The sequence below is a fragment of the Macaca fascicularis genome, chromosome 11 (assembly GCF_037993035.2).
Source record: "Macaca fascicularis isolate 582-1 chromosome 11, T2T-MFA8v1.1".
In the NCBI taxonomy this organism is placed as follows: domain Eukaryota; kingdom Metazoa; phylum Chordata; class Mammalia; order Primates; family Cercopithecidae; genus Macaca; species Macaca fascicularis.
The window spans coordinates 12504909-12525504 of record NC_088385.1 but is presented as its reverse complement, the minus strand read 5'-3'; the positions used below and the strand labels follow the sequence as shown (position 1 = coordinate 12525504).

The following is a 20596-nucleotide window of genomic DNA, read 5'->3' as shown; positions in this document are numbered from 1 at the left end:
CTGATTGACTAGATCCGGTATGGTTGTGCTACAGCATTATTTAAATACATGGTTATATTTGGCCTTAACATCACTATCCTTAAGTGAGATGGCCCATATTTTTCCTTTTGGTGCTATCCTTGTTTGGAATCACTTTATGCTAGCTTCATAGAATGAGTCAGAGTGTTTTTCATCTTCTATTCTCTGAACAATGTGGTTAAATTTGTCTGTAATGTAAGTGTATATTTCTTAGAAGTAGTTAAATTTATCTGTAAAATTCTCTGGACTTGCTCCCTATTTAAGACTACTTGTTTGACCATATTTTTCTTTTCTTCTATGATTTTGAGACTTAGGATTTCTAACTCTTCTTAGTTAATATAGTATTTTTTAGACAATCATATATTTCATATTAATTTTTAATTTGTCGATTTAATCTGTGAATAGTGTATGTATATAACTTTAATCTACCCTTGCATCTGAAGAATGTGTAGCATTTTTACTTTTAATTAATTTTGCATGTATCTTTTTTAACTTGATCAAGCTTGTCAAAGTTACATTAAATGTACTTTAAAAAAGAGACTCAGCTTTTCTGATTATATGTACTTTTTTCTGTTTAATTGCTGTTTTTGTTATTAATTGATTCTTCTTTCTTTGGATTTATTTTAATTTTATCTAGCTTCTTAAACTAAATTAATATAAAGGAATTCATTGATCTTCAGTCTTTTTTCACAAATAAAACATTAAAGGCTACATTTTTACTTTGGGTATTATTTTAACCCAACAGCTTTTGAAATTTAATGATCTCATTATTTCTCATTTTTACATAGTGATAATTGTGGGAACAACTTTTTCTTAGTCTAGGAGTTATTCAGTACAGTGTTTTAAAATTTTTATGAGACTAGATCAGTTTTTGGCTTCTATATTGAAAATTTCTTACAACATTTTGTTTAAAGAATGCAGCATATGCATTCTATAATACTTTTAAGAGTTTATTATATTTTCTTTGTGGCCTTGAATTAATCCAGACAAGAAAAGCTAAACTGTGTTAGCAAATCGGTGAGGATAACTGCTTACGCTTATTTAGGACTGCTTTCATTCGGGTTTATTATGTAACAGGAAAACAAAAAATGCAATGAACAAGCCTCCTCCTCAGTGGAGAGTATTCACATGGATTAACAAGTATCCTTCATACTCTGAGTCTATTCTGAGAGGCGTAACCTCATACCTCCTTCCCAAACCTCCTTGATATTAATTCTGCAACCTTATTCTTTCAAAGCCCCTGAGTACCCAGCCAAACAAACCATCAGGCACTAACTGTGAATTGATACAGAACCTTATCTCAAGCCATCGTTCCTTCTAGGCAAAATGAACCATAAGATGTACAGTTTGAAGTTACTCCCAGTGAGAAGGTTTCCATTTTTCACAGACTTTCTGAGCTAGTTCTGAGTAGAGCTATAACTTCCAGCAGTCTACCTCTAGTAAGTGCCAAATAATGAGCATAACCATCTGAAAACAAAACTTTCTTTCCTTCTGAGATAACTAGTCATAGAGAACTCCCTAGGAGGTCACAGGGGAGGATTTAGGGAGAAATAACATTATGGCAGGATAAGCATACAGAGATTGTGAATCACTGTGTTTTGAAACCAATTTATGTCTAATCCTATTTAAAATGCTCCAATATTTCCCATGATATATCAGCTAACACAGTTGATGAAGGTCTTTATAAGTGGTGATATGGTTTGGCTCTGTGTCCCCACCCAAATCTTATCTTGAACTGTAATCCCCATGTGTCAGAGGAGGGGCCTCAAGGGAAGTGATTGATTCATGGGGGCAGACCTCCCCCTTTCTTTTCTTATGATAAAGTTCTCACAAGATCTGGTTGTTTGATAAGTGTGTAGCTCTTCTTCCTTCTCTTGCTCTCTCCTGCCATCATGGTAAGATGTATTTGCTCTCCCTTTGCATTCCACCATGATTGTAAGCTTCTCAAGGCCTCCCAGTCATGCTTCCTTCAGTCTGCAGAACTGTGAGTTGAACCACCTTTCTTCATAAATTACCCATTCTCAGGTAGTTCTTTATAGCAGTGTAAAAATGGACTACTACAGAAAATTGATACCAGGAGAGTGGAGCACTGCTATAAAGATACCCCACATGAAATTCCACATGAAAATGTGGAAGTGACTTTGAAACTGGGTAATGGGCAGAGGTTGGAACAGTTTGGAGGGCTCAGAAGAAGACAGGAAGATGTGGGAAAGCTCGGAACTTCTAAGAGACTTGTCAAATGGTTTTGACCAAAGTGCTGATAGTGATATGGACAATAAAGTCCAGGCTGAGGTGCTCTCAGATGGAGATGAGGAACTTGTTGGGTACTGGAGTAAAGGTCATTCTTGCTATGCTTTAGCAAAGAGACTGGTGGCATTTTGTTTCTGCCCTAGAGATACATGGAACTCTGAACTTGAGAGAGATGATTTAAGGTATCTGGCAGAAGAAATTTCTAAACAGCAAAGCATTTAATATGTGACCTGGCTGTTTCTAAAACTGTAGGCTCATATGTGTGAACAGAGATTATCTGAAACTGCAACTTATCTTTAAGAGGAAAGCAGAGCACAAAAGCTTGGAAACTCTATAGCCCAGCCATGTAGAAGAAAAGAAAGACCCATTTTCTAGAGAGAAAGTCAAGCCTGCTGCAGAAATTTGCATAAGTAAAGAGGAACTGGAGCCAAATGCTAATGAGGAAAATGTCTTCAGGTCATTTCAGAAATTTTCTCAGTAGCCCCTCCCATCACAGACTTGGAGTCCTAGGAGGGAAAAGTGGTTTCACAGGCTGGGTCCAGGGCTCTGCTGCTCTGTGCAGCCTTGGGACATGGTCCCTTCATCCCACCTGCTCCATCTCTAGCTATGGCTAAAAGGTCAAAGCACAGCCCAGGCCATTGCTTTGGAGGGTGCAAGTCCAAAGCCTTGGTGGCTTCCACGTGTTGCTGGGCCTGTGGGTGCACCAAAGACAAGAGTTGAACTTTGGGAGCCTCTGTCTAGATTTCAGAGGATGTATGGAAACACCTGGATGTTTAGGCAGAAGTCTGCTCCAGGGGTGGAGCCCTTTTGAAGACAATCTCTACTAGGGTAATGCAGAGGGGACATGTTGGGTTGGAGACCCCACATAGAGTCCCCACTGGGGCACTGCCTGATGGAGCTGTGGGAAGAGGGCCATCATCCTCCAGACCCAAGATCTGTATCCACTGACAGTTTGCACCGTGCACCTGGAAAAGCTGTAGGGACTCAATGCCAGCCTGTGAAAGCAGCTGCAGGTACTGTACCCTGCAAAGCCACAGGGGCTGAACTGCCCAAGGCCTTGGTAACCCACTTCTTGCATCAGTGTACCCTGGATGTGACACATGGAATCAAAATAGATTATTTTGGAGCTTTAAGATTTAATGAAGCTGGGTGTGGTAGCTCATGCCTGTAATTCCAGAACTTTGGGAGGCCAAGGTGGGCAAATCACCTGAGCTCAGGAGTTTGAGACCAGCCTGGGCAACATGGCAAAACACTTTCTGTATGAACAATACAAAAATTAGCCATGCGCGGTGGCATGTGCCTGTAGTCCCAGCTACTTGGGAGGCTGAGGCAAGAGAATTGCTTGAGCCTGCGAGGTGGAGGTTGCAGTGAGTTGAGATTGTGCCAGTGCACTCCAGCCTGGGTGACACAGCTAAATCTTATCTCAAAAAAAAAAAAAAAAAAAAAAAAAAAAAAAGATTTAATAACTGCCCTGCTGAGTTTTGGACTTGCACAGGGCCTGTAGCCTCTTTATTTTGGCCAATTTCTCCCTTTTGGAATGGGAACATTTACTCAATGTCTGTACCCCCATTTTATCTAGAAAGTAACAAACTTGTTTTTGATTTTATAGGCTCATAGGCAGAAGAGACTTGTCTCAGATGAGACTTTGCACTTGGACTTTTGAGTTAATACTGGGATGAGTTAAGACTTTGGGGAACTGTTGGCAATTGGCTTGCAAGAATTAATTCTGACCTGTTGGCAATTGGTTTTGAAATGTGAAAAGGACATGAGATTTGGGAGGGACCAGGGGTGGAATTATATGGTTTGGCTCAGTGTCCCCACTGAAATCTCGTCTCAAACTGTAATCCCCACATGTCAGAGGAGGAGACTGGTGGGAGGTGACTAAATCATGGGATCAGACTTCCCCCTTGCTGTTTTCGAGACAGAGTTCTCACAAGATCTGGTTGTTTGATAAGTGTGTAGCTCTTCCTGCCTTCTCTTTCTCTCTCTCTCTCTTTCTCTCTCTCTCTCTCTCTCTCTTTCTCTCTGTCTCTCCCCTACCACCATGGTAAGACATGCTTGCTTTCCCTTTGCCTTCCACCATGATTGTAAGTTTCCTCAGGCCTCTTATCATACTTCCTCCAGCCTCCAGTACTGTCAGTCAATTAAACCCCTTTTCCTCATAGATTATGCTGTCTCAGGTAGTTCTTTATAGCAGTGTAAATACGAACTATTACACATGGTCAGGTATTCCGTCTCTACTAGGGCCCTATATTAGATCAATAATTATTTTTTAAGAAGAAACTAGCTGCTTGTTAAAGAGGGCATGACCTTACTCCAAGCCAAAGGGCCCACAGATGTGATTCTTTTAAAGAGGCTTGATAATCTCAGTTCAACCTCTTGATTTGCCACAGTCACTTCGACAATATAGGATTTGCTTCGTCATAAGTGCCCAGTGGCAGAATTACATGCTCTGCATCCTGAATGAGCTGGAGATCCTTCTCTTATGCTTGGTCCCTCTCAAAGCTTGAAGGATTTAATGCCAATTGGTATATGGACCAGGATAGCACACGCAAATGAGGTGTATGTTTTTTTCCAAATCCATACTGGCCCAATAAATGTCATGTCTTTTTATTGGTGGTAGGTTGGTACAGGTTTAGCAACTTACCTTAATTAGATACCTTAATTAGATGTTTAATTAGGTGCCAGAAACTTCACTGAGGGTCTGTACTATAAACATCATACCAAGCCATCTATGGTACTTTATGGTCCATGCTAGTATATTTTTAATAACATTTATGAAGAATTATTTCAAGCAAATATCACCACTCATGTCAAATACAAAATATTGCCAGAATCCTAGAAGCCTGTTGCCTAGAAGCTTTTCCTAATTCAAATCCTTTCTCTCTCTCTCTTTTTTTTTTTTTTTTTTTTGACCCGGAGTCTCGCTCTGTCACCCAGGCTGGAGTGCAGTGGCGCCATCTCAGCTCACTGCAAGGTCTGCCTCCCGGCTTCAAGCCATTCTCCTGCCTCAGCCTCCCGAGTAGCTGCGACTACAGGCGCCCGCCACCACGTCCGGCTAATTTTTTGTATATTTAGTAGAGACGGGGTTTCACCATGTTAGCCAGGTTAGTCTTGATGTCCTGACCTCGTGATCTTCCTGCCTTGGCCTCCTAAAGTGCTTGGATTACAGGCATAAGCCACCGCGCCCAGCCATCCTTTCTCTTTTTTAAAGGTAGCCACTTTTCTGACTTCTATTGTAATCCATTCCTTATACTCATTATATTTTTTATCTCCTAAGTTTGCATTTCTGTACATTACAGCTTATATTTTCCTAGTTTTCAAAATGATTTCATGTCTTTGAAACATATTAAAACCTTTTTATGACTCAGGAAAAAATTAACTTTTGTAAATGTTTAATGTGTCCTGGAAATAAATTTTATTCTGCAGTTAGGGGTTTGGCATTTTATATATGTTGATTCGATCAAGTTTGGCAAGCATGGTGTTTGATACTGCTATATCCTATATTATTGGTTTACTTGTTTTATTTCTGAGGCATAGGTGTTAAGATCTCTCGCTGATTGGGAATTTGTCTATTTCTCATTTAAGTTTCGTCAAATCTTTCTTTGCTTGCAAGTATCTCTTGTTACCCAAATCTAATCTATTCCTGAAAATATGATGGTTAGCAAAGTTTGAGATAACTAGAGCCTGTAATTCATCATTTTAAATGGCAATAATAATGATAGTTTATTTTTATTTTATATAAAAACCTCATCAAATTTTCTAAACAACTACTCAAACGGTCATTAATATATATCCACAAAGGATTTCTGCATAATATAACATACTTTAAAACAAATTACCTAATTATTTAGTACATATTAAACTTATTAGTGGGCATGACTATATGCAAAAGTTGTGTGATATATGATACAAATTATGTTATTCTTTTTCATTGCACTGAAAATATCATAATATAAAGAAGAAACCCATCATCCAAATTGAGCCTATATTGATTGATACTCAGAAGTATCTGGTAGTAGGAGCCTATAAAGGGATAAGCAATTGGGGAAAGGATTGGGAAGCTGGTAGTACTGAATGTCTTCTCACCTGGACTCACGAGCAACTTGAATAGTTGTTACTGTGATGCATATGTAGATTCTAACATATTTTTCCCCCTTGAATAGAAATATGGCATAACAATTTTTTAAAGTTAATGTAGCAAATATTTGGATATTAAAGCTTCCTATAAAAAGAGATACCTGTATACTGAAGCCATGATGAGGTATATACAATGTTACAATTATTACTTGTACATGGCAAATTAATTTTTTTATCATTGTGGAGTCACTTTCTTTAAATTTAGTAATACCTTTGGCTTTAATTTTTCTCTTGATATTAAAATAGATATAGTAACTTTCATTATGTTAGTGCTATAAAACACTTCTTTTTTCCATCTTTTATTTTTGACCATTTTTATCTTTATATTCCACATGTGCTTCTTGTAAGTAGCATATAGTTAAATTTTTAAAAATCCAATATGTCAATCACCTTTTAGGTCAAAAATTTAATCCTTTTACATTTGTGACAATTCAACATATATATGGTTCTAAATCTATCATCTTACTAGGTGGTTTCCATTTCCTCTGCTCCAACCTATTTTTTTTACAGCTTATAACACAACTTTTATTAGAAAAGTTATACGTGACATAGCATCAACTATTTTCAAGAACAAAATGAAACCCGATAAGCAATGAAAACCGTACTAACAAAATGTGTAACAAGAAACTAATGACCTTTCTAAAATCAAACATTTAATTATCTGCAATGTCTATTTACAAACAGGGAAAACTCCATGGTTTACAGGCGTGTCATACTGAAAATAAAGCTGCAATAGCATTTTATACAATTATCACTCTCAAGAAAACGAATCATTAAGATAGTAATTAGGAGTTCACAAATTTAAAACATTTCAGTTTTAAATTTGAGTTTCAAAAGTGGTTTCTTTTTTCCCACAAAGGTGTCAACACTAAGCTAGAACTTTCAGTGTTAATTTTGCCCGAAAAGTTAAGACATATTCTGATAATCATAATAGTCACATGATTTCTGATGCTATCTGCTCTGTTAATAATAAAGCCTTTACACATGAATACCTATGTAACAAATCTCCACGTTCTGCACATGTACCCCAGAACTTGAAGTATAATAATAATAAAACATAATAAAGCCTTTATTTGGATGTGTTTTTCTTTAATTAAATTATAGGAAACTGGATATAGGATTTTGTTGCAAAGCTATTAAAGTTCCAAACACAGGAGTGTGCAGCACTGGAAAAGGAGATCAGTACTAAAACTTATAATAAATATCAGAGAAACCATTAGCTTTTACAGCATTGTCTGTTTAAAGGTTAAGTATAATTTCCCATCAGTCTGCTCTAACAGTAGGCAGGGCAATGTCTATTTTCATGATGTGAATACTCAAATATGTCCAAACATCTTTTTAAAGCTTTGATTTAGAGCTCCTAGAAAGTTATATTTTTTAATAGTCACTCTACTGTAATGAAGCCTATTTCTGCTCATTTTGGAGCCTCACTAAAATAACAGATTTTAGGATAGCCAAGTTCATCAGAAAGACTCAAATGGAATGATTCACAAAATAGAACACTTTAAACCAAGTCAGTCCTATCTTTTCGTAGCTGAAGTGCATCAGTCACAACACAGTTTCATGTACACCTAAGTGTAATTCCATAATTACACTTAAAACGAATCTCAAGAGGGTGACCTTTGTTGTTTCAGATGCCATCCCTAAGGAGAATGGTAAACAAGAAGATTGCCAGTGTTACTGATAGAAAGGGTTTTTTTTTTCTTGTCAAAGACTTATACCATAATTATAAATTAAACTGTCAGGCATTTTCCTAGACAGGTTTTCCTTCTTAATGCAGTAATGAACAACTAAGATAAAATCCTGACTTTCAACTGCTACTGAACGTTATTACATGCACCAATATTGCACACATCTGTTCTGAACTGCTAAAATAATCTTCTGAGTCCCTGGGGTGCTGTTTTCTCCAATAGAACACAAACACAACTCATGTAATCAGTTTCCCTCAAAGATGAAATTGACAAATTTAATATACTGGAAAAAAGATGAAGAAAGAAAAAGGCAACGACTTTGTACAGACAAAAATCTAAGTTTTCTCAAAGGGTTCTGTGTCGCCTACACATGGGGGCAATTTGCAGCACTAGTGAAATGAACACTAGCTATAATGCTTCTAACTCCTCATATAATATGGAACCTTGGTCTGGGTGTTGCGTTGATGTCACTGTATGGTTCTTCCTGTGTCAGCTCAATAGCTTGCTGCTTTTTAAGAACCAAGAAGCTGTAGAACTTTGTGACAGCTTGTTTTCTGTTCGTGTTTCAATGTAACTCAAGCAAACTGAAAGATTCAGCTCCAGTTTTGGCAAAAGCTCGCTGAAGACCACGAAGCACCTGCTGAGCCCTTTTGTTCCATCTTCTTTCTTCCTGATCTTGATCATCACCTGAAACATCTTCATCCTCTTCCTCTCCATCATTTTCTTTTTCTTTCTCTTTCTCCATCTCTTTTTCTGGCAGAAGTTCTAACTCTGGTAGTCGCTGACATATTTTGTAGGTTTTTCTGGGTGAAGTTCTACAGGTGGTATTTCCATCTGCTCCACCTGCTGAGGAAGCATCACAGGCTCTGGGTCACTTTGTCCAGCTTTTCGCTTAACTCCCTGAGGTGGTGGTGGAGCCATAGTTGACTCATCCAGGTTTGTTCTGCTGGCCTCCATCACTGACTCCTGGAGGTGGCTTGGCTCTTCCAAAATGGGCTCATTGAAAACATCACACTGCTGATGCTGCTGTTGCTGGTCCTCTCCAGGAACCTCTGGATTTTCAAATTCTTTGAGGAACTCATCCAAATTATCTGCCTCTCTTCCTTTCCTCCTTTTTCTAAGGTCTTCTGGTAGAAGCAGTGTAAAACAGCGTGTAAAAAGCTTCTGTAGTGTATTATTCCACAAAGGCTGAGCAGGCAAATAAAACAGTTTTTCTACTCCTCCTGTCTCTTTCCACATCATCAGTTTCTTGGTGGGTGGTGCCACATCCAAAGCAGTAACAGTATCAGAAGAATCACTAAGTTGGGCTCTGATTGTCTTGCTATCCAAATCTTTGGCACTGTCAACAATTAGCTTCCTCTTCCTCTCGGCTTTTGTTTCTTTAATAGTTACATCAATAGGTTCCAATGCAAATGCTTCTTCCTCATTTGGAACTGGTGTTGTTTGATCAGTCATAGTTTGCATTGGCTCAGTGGATCCACTAAATTAGGGCTATCAGGCCCACCCATTGATACCTTATCCTCACCCATGTCATCATTGTAGGCTGCTCCAGCAACATCACCCAAGTCTCAGAGAGGGCAGGGGGATCATCAAAGATACTGCTATCATTATTACTAGTAAGTTTGTCATCTAATATTCCACCATCATTTCCTTCTCCAAAATTATCATCCTTATATTGGTCTTCATATTCTAAATGGTTAATTTTCTCATTCAGATTGCTGGTGCTCTGTTCAGACTCTAATAGGAGGTTAGATGCAGTAGTGCTTACTAACACGTCCTCATCGTCAAAAGCACTGCCTTTGCTCATTATCTAACAACCACCCTTTCCAAAATCACCAAATTCATTTTCTTGTAAAATACTGGTGTTCTCAATTTCTTCTCTCTTGGTTCTCTCTACCACTCTACACTGATTCAAGCTGAACTGCTGGGCCGCATCAATGTCATCTAAGTCAGGCAGTGGCTGATCAAAGTCATGAAATTCTTCAGGTAAAGTAATAGCATTATAAGCTGCTTCCCGATTTTCCTCAGGCAGGTTAACAATGCCTGACAGAAAAGCCATCTTTATCTTTTTTTTTTTTTTTTTTTTGAGACGGAGTCTCGCTCTGCCGCCCAGGCTGGAGTGCAGTGGCCGGATCTCGGCTCACTGCAAGCTCCGCCTCCCGGGTTCACGCCATTCTCCTGCGTCAGCCTCCCGAGTAGCTGGGACTACAGGCGCCCGCCACCACGCCCGGCTAGTTTTTTTTGTATTTTTAGTAGAGACGGGGTTTCACTGTGTTAGCCAGGATGGTCTCGATCTCCTGACCTCGTGATCCACCCGTCTCGGCCTCCCAAAGTGCTGGGATTACAGGCTTGAGCCACCGCGCCCGGCCTAGCCATCTTTATCTTAATGAATGCTTCATTACAGTCTGCAAGAAGGTATTTAGCTTTTCTGTGATAGATTCGAACTACTCGCAGTAAGAGATGTCCTGATGTCGTAATGCTGTTTTCACCTTTGGTGAGGTGATACTTTCCATGCTGCTCTCTAAACTACACTCAAACACATGGGCTTTGGTTAGCTTCTTATCCCAATGGGCCGCTAGCCAAATTTTGGCCAGAGACCCTCTTTTACTGAGGACAAAATGTGCGTAGAACATTGTTCTGGTTGGCTATGAAAATAGAAGGAAACCTTGCTCTCCGCTGGGAGTTGGGCGGGCTGGGTGGCCCGGGGAGGGGAAAAGGGTCGGGGGAGGAGACAGGGAAAGGGGGCTACCCTTGTGAGGTGTAGCTTCGAAGCAGCTCCCGCTGCCGACACAGCTGCCGCCTCCTTTCTGATTCACTCAAACAAACAAGATGGCTTGCTACAACGTATTTTATGTTTCCTTTTTTTCTTCCTACTGCCTTGGCTTCCTATAGATTGATTATTTTAAAAATTATTATTTCAGGCCGGGCGCGGTGGCTCAAGCCTGTAATCCCAGCACTTTGGGAGGCCGAGACGGGCGGATCACGAGGTCAGGAGATGGAGACCATCCTGGCTAACACGGTGAAACCCCGTCTCTACTAAAAAATACAAAAAACTGGCGAGGGCGAGGTGGCGGGCGCCTGTAGTCCCAGCTACTCGGGAGGCTGAGGCAGGAGAATGGCGTGAACCCGGGAGGCGGAGCTTGCAGTGAGCTGAAATCTGGCCACTGCACTCCAGCCTGGGCGACAGAGCGAGACTCCGTCTCACCAAAAAAAAAAAAAAAAAAAAAAAAAAAAAAATTATTATTTCCCTCCTTTGTCATTTTGGGAATCACATGCTTATTGACTACCCATACTGGTTACTCTAGAAATTACAACATGCAACAATGACCTATCAAATCTAACGGTAACTGGTGCTTTGGCTGTTCTCCTGAACAGTATGAGAATCTTTGAGCGCTACTCCATTTGCCACTTCTCTCTTTTATAAGCTAAGGTTGCTATGTATTTTAACACTATGTTTTCTTTACACTTTACAAGTTTTATACAGTCAATGTCCACGCAGATTTATCTACGTATTTATAATTTTTATTTCTCTTCATTGATTCCAGAATCTCAGGTCTTACAGTTGTTTTCCTTTTGTCTGAATAATAGTCTTTATATTTTTATTTAGGGTCAATCTTCTCATGACAAATTTTCTCAAAATTTGTTTGCTTGAAAACGTTATGATTTTACATTTACTCTTGAAGACAGTGTTTGCTGAGTATAGAATTCTCTTTTGATGGAGATTTTCAGCTCAAGGAAATTATCATTCCACATCTTCTGGCCTCTGTACTTGTGCTATAAAAGCTAGCAATTCAACTAAATTTTGCTTCTCTGAAGGTAATTTCCCTTTTTCTCTGGCTATTTTAAAGATTTTCTTTGTCCCAAAATGTGGCACACATATACCATGGAATACTATGCAACCATAAAAAAGGATGAGTTCATGTCCTTTGTAGGGACATGGATGAAGCTGGAAACCGTCATTCTGAGCAAGGACAGAAAACCAAACACTGCATGTTCTCACTCAGAGGTGGGAATTGAACAATGAGAACACTTGGACACAGGTTGGGGAATGTCACACACCAGGGCCTTTCGTGGGTGGGGTAAGGGGGGAGGAGGGAGGGATAGCATTAGGAGATATACCTAATGTAAATGATGAGTTAACGGGTGCAGCACACCAACAAGGCACATGTATGCCTATGTAACAAACCTGCATGTTGTGCACATGTACCCTAGAACTTAAAGTATAATAATAAAAAATAAAAATAGAAAAATAAAAAAAGTTTCCTTTGTCCCTGTTTTTTGAATTTTATCAATTTTTAGTATTTATTTATTTAATTTATTTTTATTATACTTTAAGTCCTGGGGTACATGTGCAGAATGTGCAGGTTTGTTACATAGGTATACACAAGCCATTGTGGTTTGCTGCACCCATCAACCCATAATCTACATTAGGTATTTCTCCTAATGCTATCCCTCCCCTAGCCCCCCAACCCCCATCAGGCCCCAGTGTGTGATGTTCCCCTCCCTGTGTCCATGTGTTCTCATTGTTCAACTCCCACTTATGAATGAGAACATGTGGTGTTTGGTTTTCTGTTCTTGTATTAGTTTGCTGAGAATGATGGTTTTCAGCTTCATTCATGTCCCTGCAAAGGACATGAACACATCCTTCTTTATGGCTACATAGTATTCCATGGTACATATGTATTACATTTTCTTTACCCAGTCTATCATTGATGGGCATTTTGGTTGGTTCCAAGTCTTTGCTATTGTGAACAGTGCCACAGCAAACATATGTGTGCATGTGTCTTTATAGTAGAATAATTTATAATCCCTTGGGTACATACCCAGTAATGGGATTGCTGGGTCAAATGGTGTTTCTGGTTCTAGATCCTTGAGGAATTGTCACACTGTCTTCCACAATGGTTGAACTAATTTACACTCCCACCAAAAGTGTAAAAGTGTTCCTATTTCTCCACATGCTCTCCAGCATCTGTTGTTTCCTGACTGTTAATGATTGCCATTCTAACTGGCGTGAGATGGTATCTCATTGTGGTTTTGATTTGCATTTCTCTAATGACCAGTGATGAGGAGCTTTTTGTCATATGTTTGTTGGCTGCACAAATGTTTTTTTTGAGAAGTATCTCTTCATATCCTTTGCCCACTTTTTGATGGGGTTGTTTCTTTTTTTCTTGTAAATTTGCTTAAGTTATTTGTAGATTCTGGATATTAGCCCTTTGTCAGATGTAAAGATTGCAAAAATTTTCTCCCATTCTGTAGGTTGCCTGTTCACTCTGATGATAGTTTCTTTTGCTGTGCAGAAGCTCTTTAGTTTAATTAGATCCCACTCGCCAATTTTGGCTTTTGTTGCCATTGCTTTAGGTGTTTTAGTCATGAAGTCTTTGCCCATGCCAAAGTCGTGAATGGTATTGCCTAGGTTTTTCTCAGGGTTTTTATGGTTTTAGGTCTTACATTTAAGTCTTTAATCCATCTTGAGTTAATTTTTGTATAAGATGTAAGGAAGGGATCCAGTTTCAGTTTTCTACATATGGCTAGCCAGTTTCCCAACACCATTTATTAAATAAGGAATCCTTTCCCCATTGCTTGTTTTTGTCAGGTTCGTCAAAGATCAGATGGTTGTAGATGTGTGGTGTTATTTTTGAGGCCTCTGTTCTGTTCCTTTGGTCTATATCTCTGTTTTGGTACCAGTACCATGCTGATCTGGTTACTGTAGCCTTGCAGTGTAGTTTGAATTCAGGTAGTGTGATGCCTCCAGCTTTGTTCTTTTGGCTTAGGATTGTCTTGGCAATGCAGGCTCTTTTTTGGTTCCATATGAAATTTAAAGTAGTTTTTTCCAATTCTGTGAAGAAAGTCAATGATAGCTTAATGGGGATAGCATGGAATCTATAAATTACTTTGGGTAATATGGCCATTTTCACAATATTGATTCTTCCTATCCATGAGCATGCAATGTTTTTACATTTGTTTGTGTCCTCTCTTATTTTCTTGAGAAGTGGTTTGTAGTTCTCCTTGAAGAGGTCCTTGAAGAGTCACATCCCTTGTAAGTTGTATTCCTAGGTATTTTATTCTCTTTGTAGCAATTGTGAATGGGTGTTCCTTCATGATTTGGCTGTTTGTATTATTGGTGTATAGGAATTCTTGTGATTTTTGCACATTGATTTTGTATCCTGACACTTTGTTGAAGTTGCTCATCAGCTTAAGGAGATTTTGGGCTGTAATGGTGGGGTTTTCTAAATGTACGGTCATATCATCTGCAAACAGAGACAATTTGACTTCCTCTTTTCCTATTTGAATACCCTTTATTTCTTTCTCTTGCCTGATTACCCTGGCCAGAACTTCTAATACTGTGTTAAATAGGAGTAGTGAGAGAGGGCATCCTTGTGTTGTGCTGGTTTTCATAGGGAATGCTTCTAGCTTTTGCCCATTCAGTATGATATTGGCTGTGGGTTTGTCATAAATAGCTCTTATTATTTTGAGATACATTCTATCAATGCCTAGTTTATTGAGAGTTTTTAGCATGAAGTTGTGTTGAATTTTGTTGAAGGTCTTTTCTGCATATATTGAGATAATCATCTGGTTTTTATCTTTGGTTCTGTTTATGTGATGGATACGTTTATTGATTTGCATATGTTGAACCAGCCTTGCATCCTAGGGATGAAGCCAACTTGATTGTGTGGATAAGCTTTTTGATGTGCTGCTGGATTCGGTTTGCCAGCATTTTATTGAGGATTTTCGTATCAATGTTCATCAGGGATATTGGCCTGAAATTTTCTTTTCTTGTGTTTCTGCCAGATTTTGGTATCAGGATGATGCTAGCATCATAAAATGAGTTAGGGAGGATTCCTTCTTTTTCTGTTGTTTGGAATAGTTTCAGAAGGAATGATAGCAGCTCCTCTTTGTACCTCTGGTAGAATTCGGCTGTGAATCTGTCTGGTCCTGGACTTTTTTTGGTTGGTAGTCTATTAATTACTGTCTCACTTTCAGAACTTGTTATTGGTCTATTCAAGGATTTGACTTCTTCCTGGTTTAGACTTAGGAATGTGTATGTGTCCAGGAGTTTATCCACTTCTTATAGATTTTCTAGTTTATTTGTGTAGAGGTGTTTATAGTATTTTCTAATGGCAGTTTGTGTTTCTGTGGGATCAGTGGTGATATCCCCTTTATTGTTTTTTATTGTGTCTATTTGATTCTTCTCTCTTTTCTTCTTTATTAGTCTGGATAGCAGTCTATTTTGTTGATTTTTTCAAAAAGCCAGCTCCTGGAGTCAATTATTTTTTTGAAGGGTTCTTCGTGTCCCTGTATCCTTCAGTTCTGCTCTGATCTTAGTTACTTTTTGTCTTCTGCTACCTTTTGAATTTGTTTGCTCTTGCTTTTCTAATTCTTTCAATTGTGATGTTAGGGTATCGATTTTAGATCTATCCTGCTTTCTCTTGTGGGCATTTAGGGCTATAAATTTCCCTCTATACACTGCTTTAAGTGTGTCCCAGAGATTCTGGTACGTTGTGTTTTTGTTCTCATTGGTTTCAAAGAACATCTTTATTTCTGCCTTGATTTTTGTTATTTACCCAGTAGTCATTCAGGAGCAGGTTGTTCAGTTTCCATGTAATTGTGTGGTTTTTAGTGAATTTCTTAATCCTGAGTTCTAATTTGATTGCACTGTGATCTGAGAGACTGTTATGATTTCCATCCTTTTGCATTTGCTGAGGAGTGTTTTACTTCCAATTAAGTGGTCAATTTTAGAATAAGTGCGATGTGGTGCTGAGAAGAATGTTTATTCTGTTGATTTGAGGTGGAGAGTTCTGTAGATGTCTATTAGGATTGCTTGGTCCAGAGCTAAGTTCAAGTCCTGAATATCCTTATTAATTTTCTGTCTCGTTGATCTGTCTAACATTGACAGTGGGGTGTTAAAGTCTCTCAGTATTATTGTGTGGGAGTCTAAATCTCTCTGTAGGTCTCTAAGAACTTGCTTTATGAACCTGGGTGCTCCTGTATTGGGTGCACATATATTTAGGATAGTTAACTCTTCTTGTTGCATTAATCCCTTTACCATTATGTAATGCCTTTCTTCGTCCTATAAGTCTTTGTTGGTTTAAAGTCAGTTTTACAAGTGACTAGGATTGCAACCCCTGCTTTTTTTTTTTGCTTTCTATTTGCTTGGTAAATATTCTTCTATCCCTTTATTTTGAATCTATGTGTGTCTTTGCACATGAGATGGGTCTCCTCAATACAGCACACCAATAGGTCTTGACTTTTCATCCGATTTGCCAGTCTGTGTCTTTTAATTGGGGCGTTCAGCCCATTTAAGTTTAAAATTAACATTGTCATGTGTAAATTTGATCCTGTTGTTATGATGCTAGTTGGTTATTTTGTACATTAGTTGATGCAGTTTTTTCATAGTGTTGATGGTCTTTACATTTCAGTATGTTTTTGCAGTGGCTGGCACCAGTTTTTCCTTTCCATATTCAGTGCTTCCCTTAGTAGCTCTCATAAGGCTGGACTGGTAGTGACAAAATCCCTTATCATTTGCAAGTGTGGAAAGAATTTTGTTTCTCCTTTGTTTCTGAAACTTAGTTTGGCTGGATATGATATTCTGGGTTGAAAATTCTTTTTTTTTAAATGTTGAATATTGGCCCCCACTGTCTTCTGGTTTGTAGGTTTCTGCAGAAAAATCTGCTGTTATTCTGATGGTCTTCCCTTTGTGAGTAACCGACCTTTCTCTGTGACTGCCCTTAACATTTTTTCTTTCATTTCAACTTTTGTGAATCTGATCAATATCTCTCTTGGGGTTGCTCTTCTTGAGGAGTATCTTTGTGGTGTTCTCTGTATTTCCTGAATTTGAATGTTGGCCTGCCTTGTGAGGTTGGGGAAGTTCTCCTGGATAATATCCTGAAGTAGTTTTCCAACTTAGTTCCATTCTTCCCGTCACTTTCAGGTACACCAATCAAGCATAGGTTTGGTCTTTTCACATAGTCCCATATTTCTTGGAGACTTTTTTCATTCCTTTGCATTCTTTTTTCTCTAATCTTGTGTTCACACTTTATTTTATTAAGTTGATCTTCAATCTCTATCCTTTTTTTCCACTTGATCAATTTGGCTATTGATATTTGTGTATGCTTCACAAAGTTCTCATGCTGTGTTTTCAGCTCCATTTATGTTCTGGCTTTGCTGAACTGCAATGGGCTTTGCTCAGTTCCAAATTCCTGGCCGCTTTGTTTACATTGTGAGGGGAAAACTGCCTACTCAAGCCTCAGTAATGGCGGACACCCTTTCCCCGCCTGCACGAAGCTCAAGCCTCCCAGGTCAACTTCAGACTGCTGTGCTGGCAGGTTGAATTTCAAGCCAGTGGATCTTAGCTTGCTGGGCTCCATGGGGATGGGACCCATTGATGACACCACTTGGCTCTCTGGCTTCAGCCCCGTTTCCAGGGGAGTGAGTGGTTCTGTCTTGCTGGCATTCCAGGTGCCACTGGGGTACCAAAACAAAACAAAACAACTTCTGCAGCTAGCTTGGTGTCTGCCCAAATGGCCGCCCAGTTTTGTGCTCAAAATCCAGGGTCCTGGTGGTGTATGTACCTAAGGGAATCTCCTGGTCTATGAGTTGTGAATACTATGGGAAAAGTGTAGTATCTGGGCCTAATAGCACCATTCTTCATGGCACAGTCCCTCATGGCTTCCCTTGGCTAGGGGAGGGACTTCCCTGATCCCTGTGCTTCCTTTGTGAGGCAACACCCCACTCTGCTTCTGCTCACCCTCCATAGGCTGCATCCACTGTCTAACCAGTCTCAATGAGATGAACCGGGTGCCTCAGCTGGAAATGCAGAAATCACTCACCTTCTCTGTTGGTCTCACTGGGAGCTGCAGACTGGAGCTGTTACTATTCAACCATCTTGCCAGCCCTCTGTTATGTTTCTTCTTAAGACATTAACTTATTAACACAACTTCCAGTGACTACTTATCATTAAGAAAAGCATATAGAAATAGCAATAGATATTTGTGATGTTGAATACTTGTTCATATTTTGAAGGCGTATAAGCAAATTATGCCATTTAAATGCTTGTTTTTTGCATGGTTTAACATGGTAATCAAAAAGAGAAACTTCACATAAAACATCATGAGAATTATTTGAACATATTTGGAGAGTCAACATTCTTTAAATTTTTGAACGTTCTTTTGCCTGTGTCTTTGTCAAGATAAAGAATAAGATTTGAGCTTCAAAGAAACCTGCACAAGTGGTTCCTGTCTGCCTCACTTTGGAGTTGTACATGCAGTGATTCTAGAAGACTAACCTTAAAGTGGAAGTGAGAACTGTTTTTCTTTTTAGTTACAGGGAGGAGATTAAAAGTAAAACCAAGAATGGAAGATTAGGAATTGATGTTAATTCTAAGATTGATTTTTTTTTAAAAGTAAGCAAAGGAACAAAGTGGAAGAATTGTAAAGTTAGATAATCTTAGGACTGAAACAGACATTGAAACCTGATAATAGGTTAGAAAATGATGAAATTAGGAAAGTAAGTCACACTTAAGGGCAACTGAGAGGAGAAGAAAAACTTACCAATTTGGGAGTGGAAAAATTGGAGAAAATAGTAAAAATTGGGGAAAGTTAGGGTATCAAAGGGAGGATGCTCTTGAAGAAAAAAGGTAAGAGTAAGCTTGGACTGCTTCGTATTGCCTAAGTTTGTATTTGGCCATTTGATCACAGGATGTTTCTAGGATTCTTCTAACTTAAATTTTCCCCAATATTATTAATCTTAGGTTACTAGTGATCACTTTCTATACTCCAGACTCCTAAATAACTGGTATCCCAAGCCTTTTGACTGAGAAAAGTATAAACCTCTTCTTTTTGTCTTGCATATTTGATAGAAGGAGCTTGTAGACCCAGGAGAAGCCTCAGAGAATATCTCTATGGTTTCCACCCAACTTCTCAGTGGCTGTTTCATTGTAGCTGATTTTGTAAATTCTCACTAGAAATGGAACTATCTTTTCATCACTTATGATATAGCTTTTTAAACAAATGTCCCTCAAAATATCTTTCTCTTTCTGTTATTATGCCAATCTCTAATTTTTCTGCCTTAAAAAAAAACAGAATTCAAATATGTATTATAGACTTGATATTTTTCTTCTTTGACCTTAAAAGTACTAAAATATGCTTTTTGATAATTGGCTCTCATTTTTAGTTTATTTGCCTGAATCTAGCTGTATTTTCCCAAATTTGGTTCTGAACTCATCCATGCATGTGTAGCAATGGTACTCACCAAATTAATTGCTGCTACCAATTCTAGGTTGCCAGTGCTTAGATGGATCAAAAAGTCATATTCAAAATAATTAGCGTCTTCCATAATTATAATATCTAGGCTAGTGTCTTTCATCTTAATATGAGAGTTTTTTATACCATTAGAGAAAAATGTATTCAAAGAATAATTTCATCAAGGAATATGGCAGTGAATATATCTTTTGTTTCCTGCACCACCAAATTAATATCTAGGGTTTGCTATTGTGACAGGCTTTAAAGATCTCCCATTTCTCTGCTTTATTATTTTTCTGATTTAAAAAATAGATCTACTTTCTGATATGGTGATAAAAGACATATAATAAGAGCCTGTGGGAGACTAACCTAAAGTGCCATCTTATGTGAATTGGAAGCATGTTGATTTAGATAAATGAAAATTGTTTTGGGTGTTAAAAAAAGAATATCTCAGACTTCAGTATATTAGAAAGAAAGAGCATCATCACCCAAGTTAGCTCCAATTTCGTTTTTTAAGATCAAGTGCTAGAGAGAATAGAGTTTAAGAATAAATCATTAATCAAGGGGAAGTAGATTAGGAAACTCATTTTTAGACTAAGAAAATGAATAGTAATTAAATTGGGTTGAGTCTTCACAAATCACAAAAAAATGAATTAAAGGAGTAAGGAGATGAAGTGGAAAACAAAGATATCACTGCATGTTCTCACCAAAAACATAAAGATAGCTTTTATTGCGAGATGTTTAAGATATGTCAAAACATTAAAACTTTCCCTTGTTTTGTTAAAAATTACTCCTTATTAAAAAATAGATAATAGAAGTCAGAAAACTTCAAAAACTCTAAAAAGGCCCATGAGTTTTCTTCAGAAATAATAAAATACAGAGACACAGGCAGCCAGTGAGTCAACAGATTTTTATTGGGTAATTAGTATTTTCCTGGTATTAGGGGAACAATGAGACATGTAACAGAGTTCCTGCTCCTACATTTTAATACGAGGGACATCGAAAAGATATGCAAACCTGTAAACAGATAAAATAAACAAACATAAGCAAGCTCTGAAATAGCAACGTTTTCTTTCTTGGATTGGATATGTAGAAGAGCGAGTATATTCAGGAGGATTGGAGAGAATTGACATTAAGTGAGTAAGAATCATGATGCCAATTTTAATCTTTAACACCTGAGAGAGAATAAGGGTGAGATAACAGGGGTAAGCTGCTCTGTGAGAGGGTTGTGTTCTGAAGGATTTTAAGAACGTGAAGCTC

General features: G+C 38.4%; 1 pseudogene; it reads right to left on the bottom strand.

Annotated features, from left to right (window-relative positions):
• Window positions 1–8526: 8526 nt before the first annotated feature.
• On the bottom strand, window positions 8527–10777 carry LOC102137727 (double-strand-break repair protein rad21 homolog; annotated as a pseudogene).
• Between the last annotated feature and the right edge of the window lie 9819 nt (window positions 10778–20596).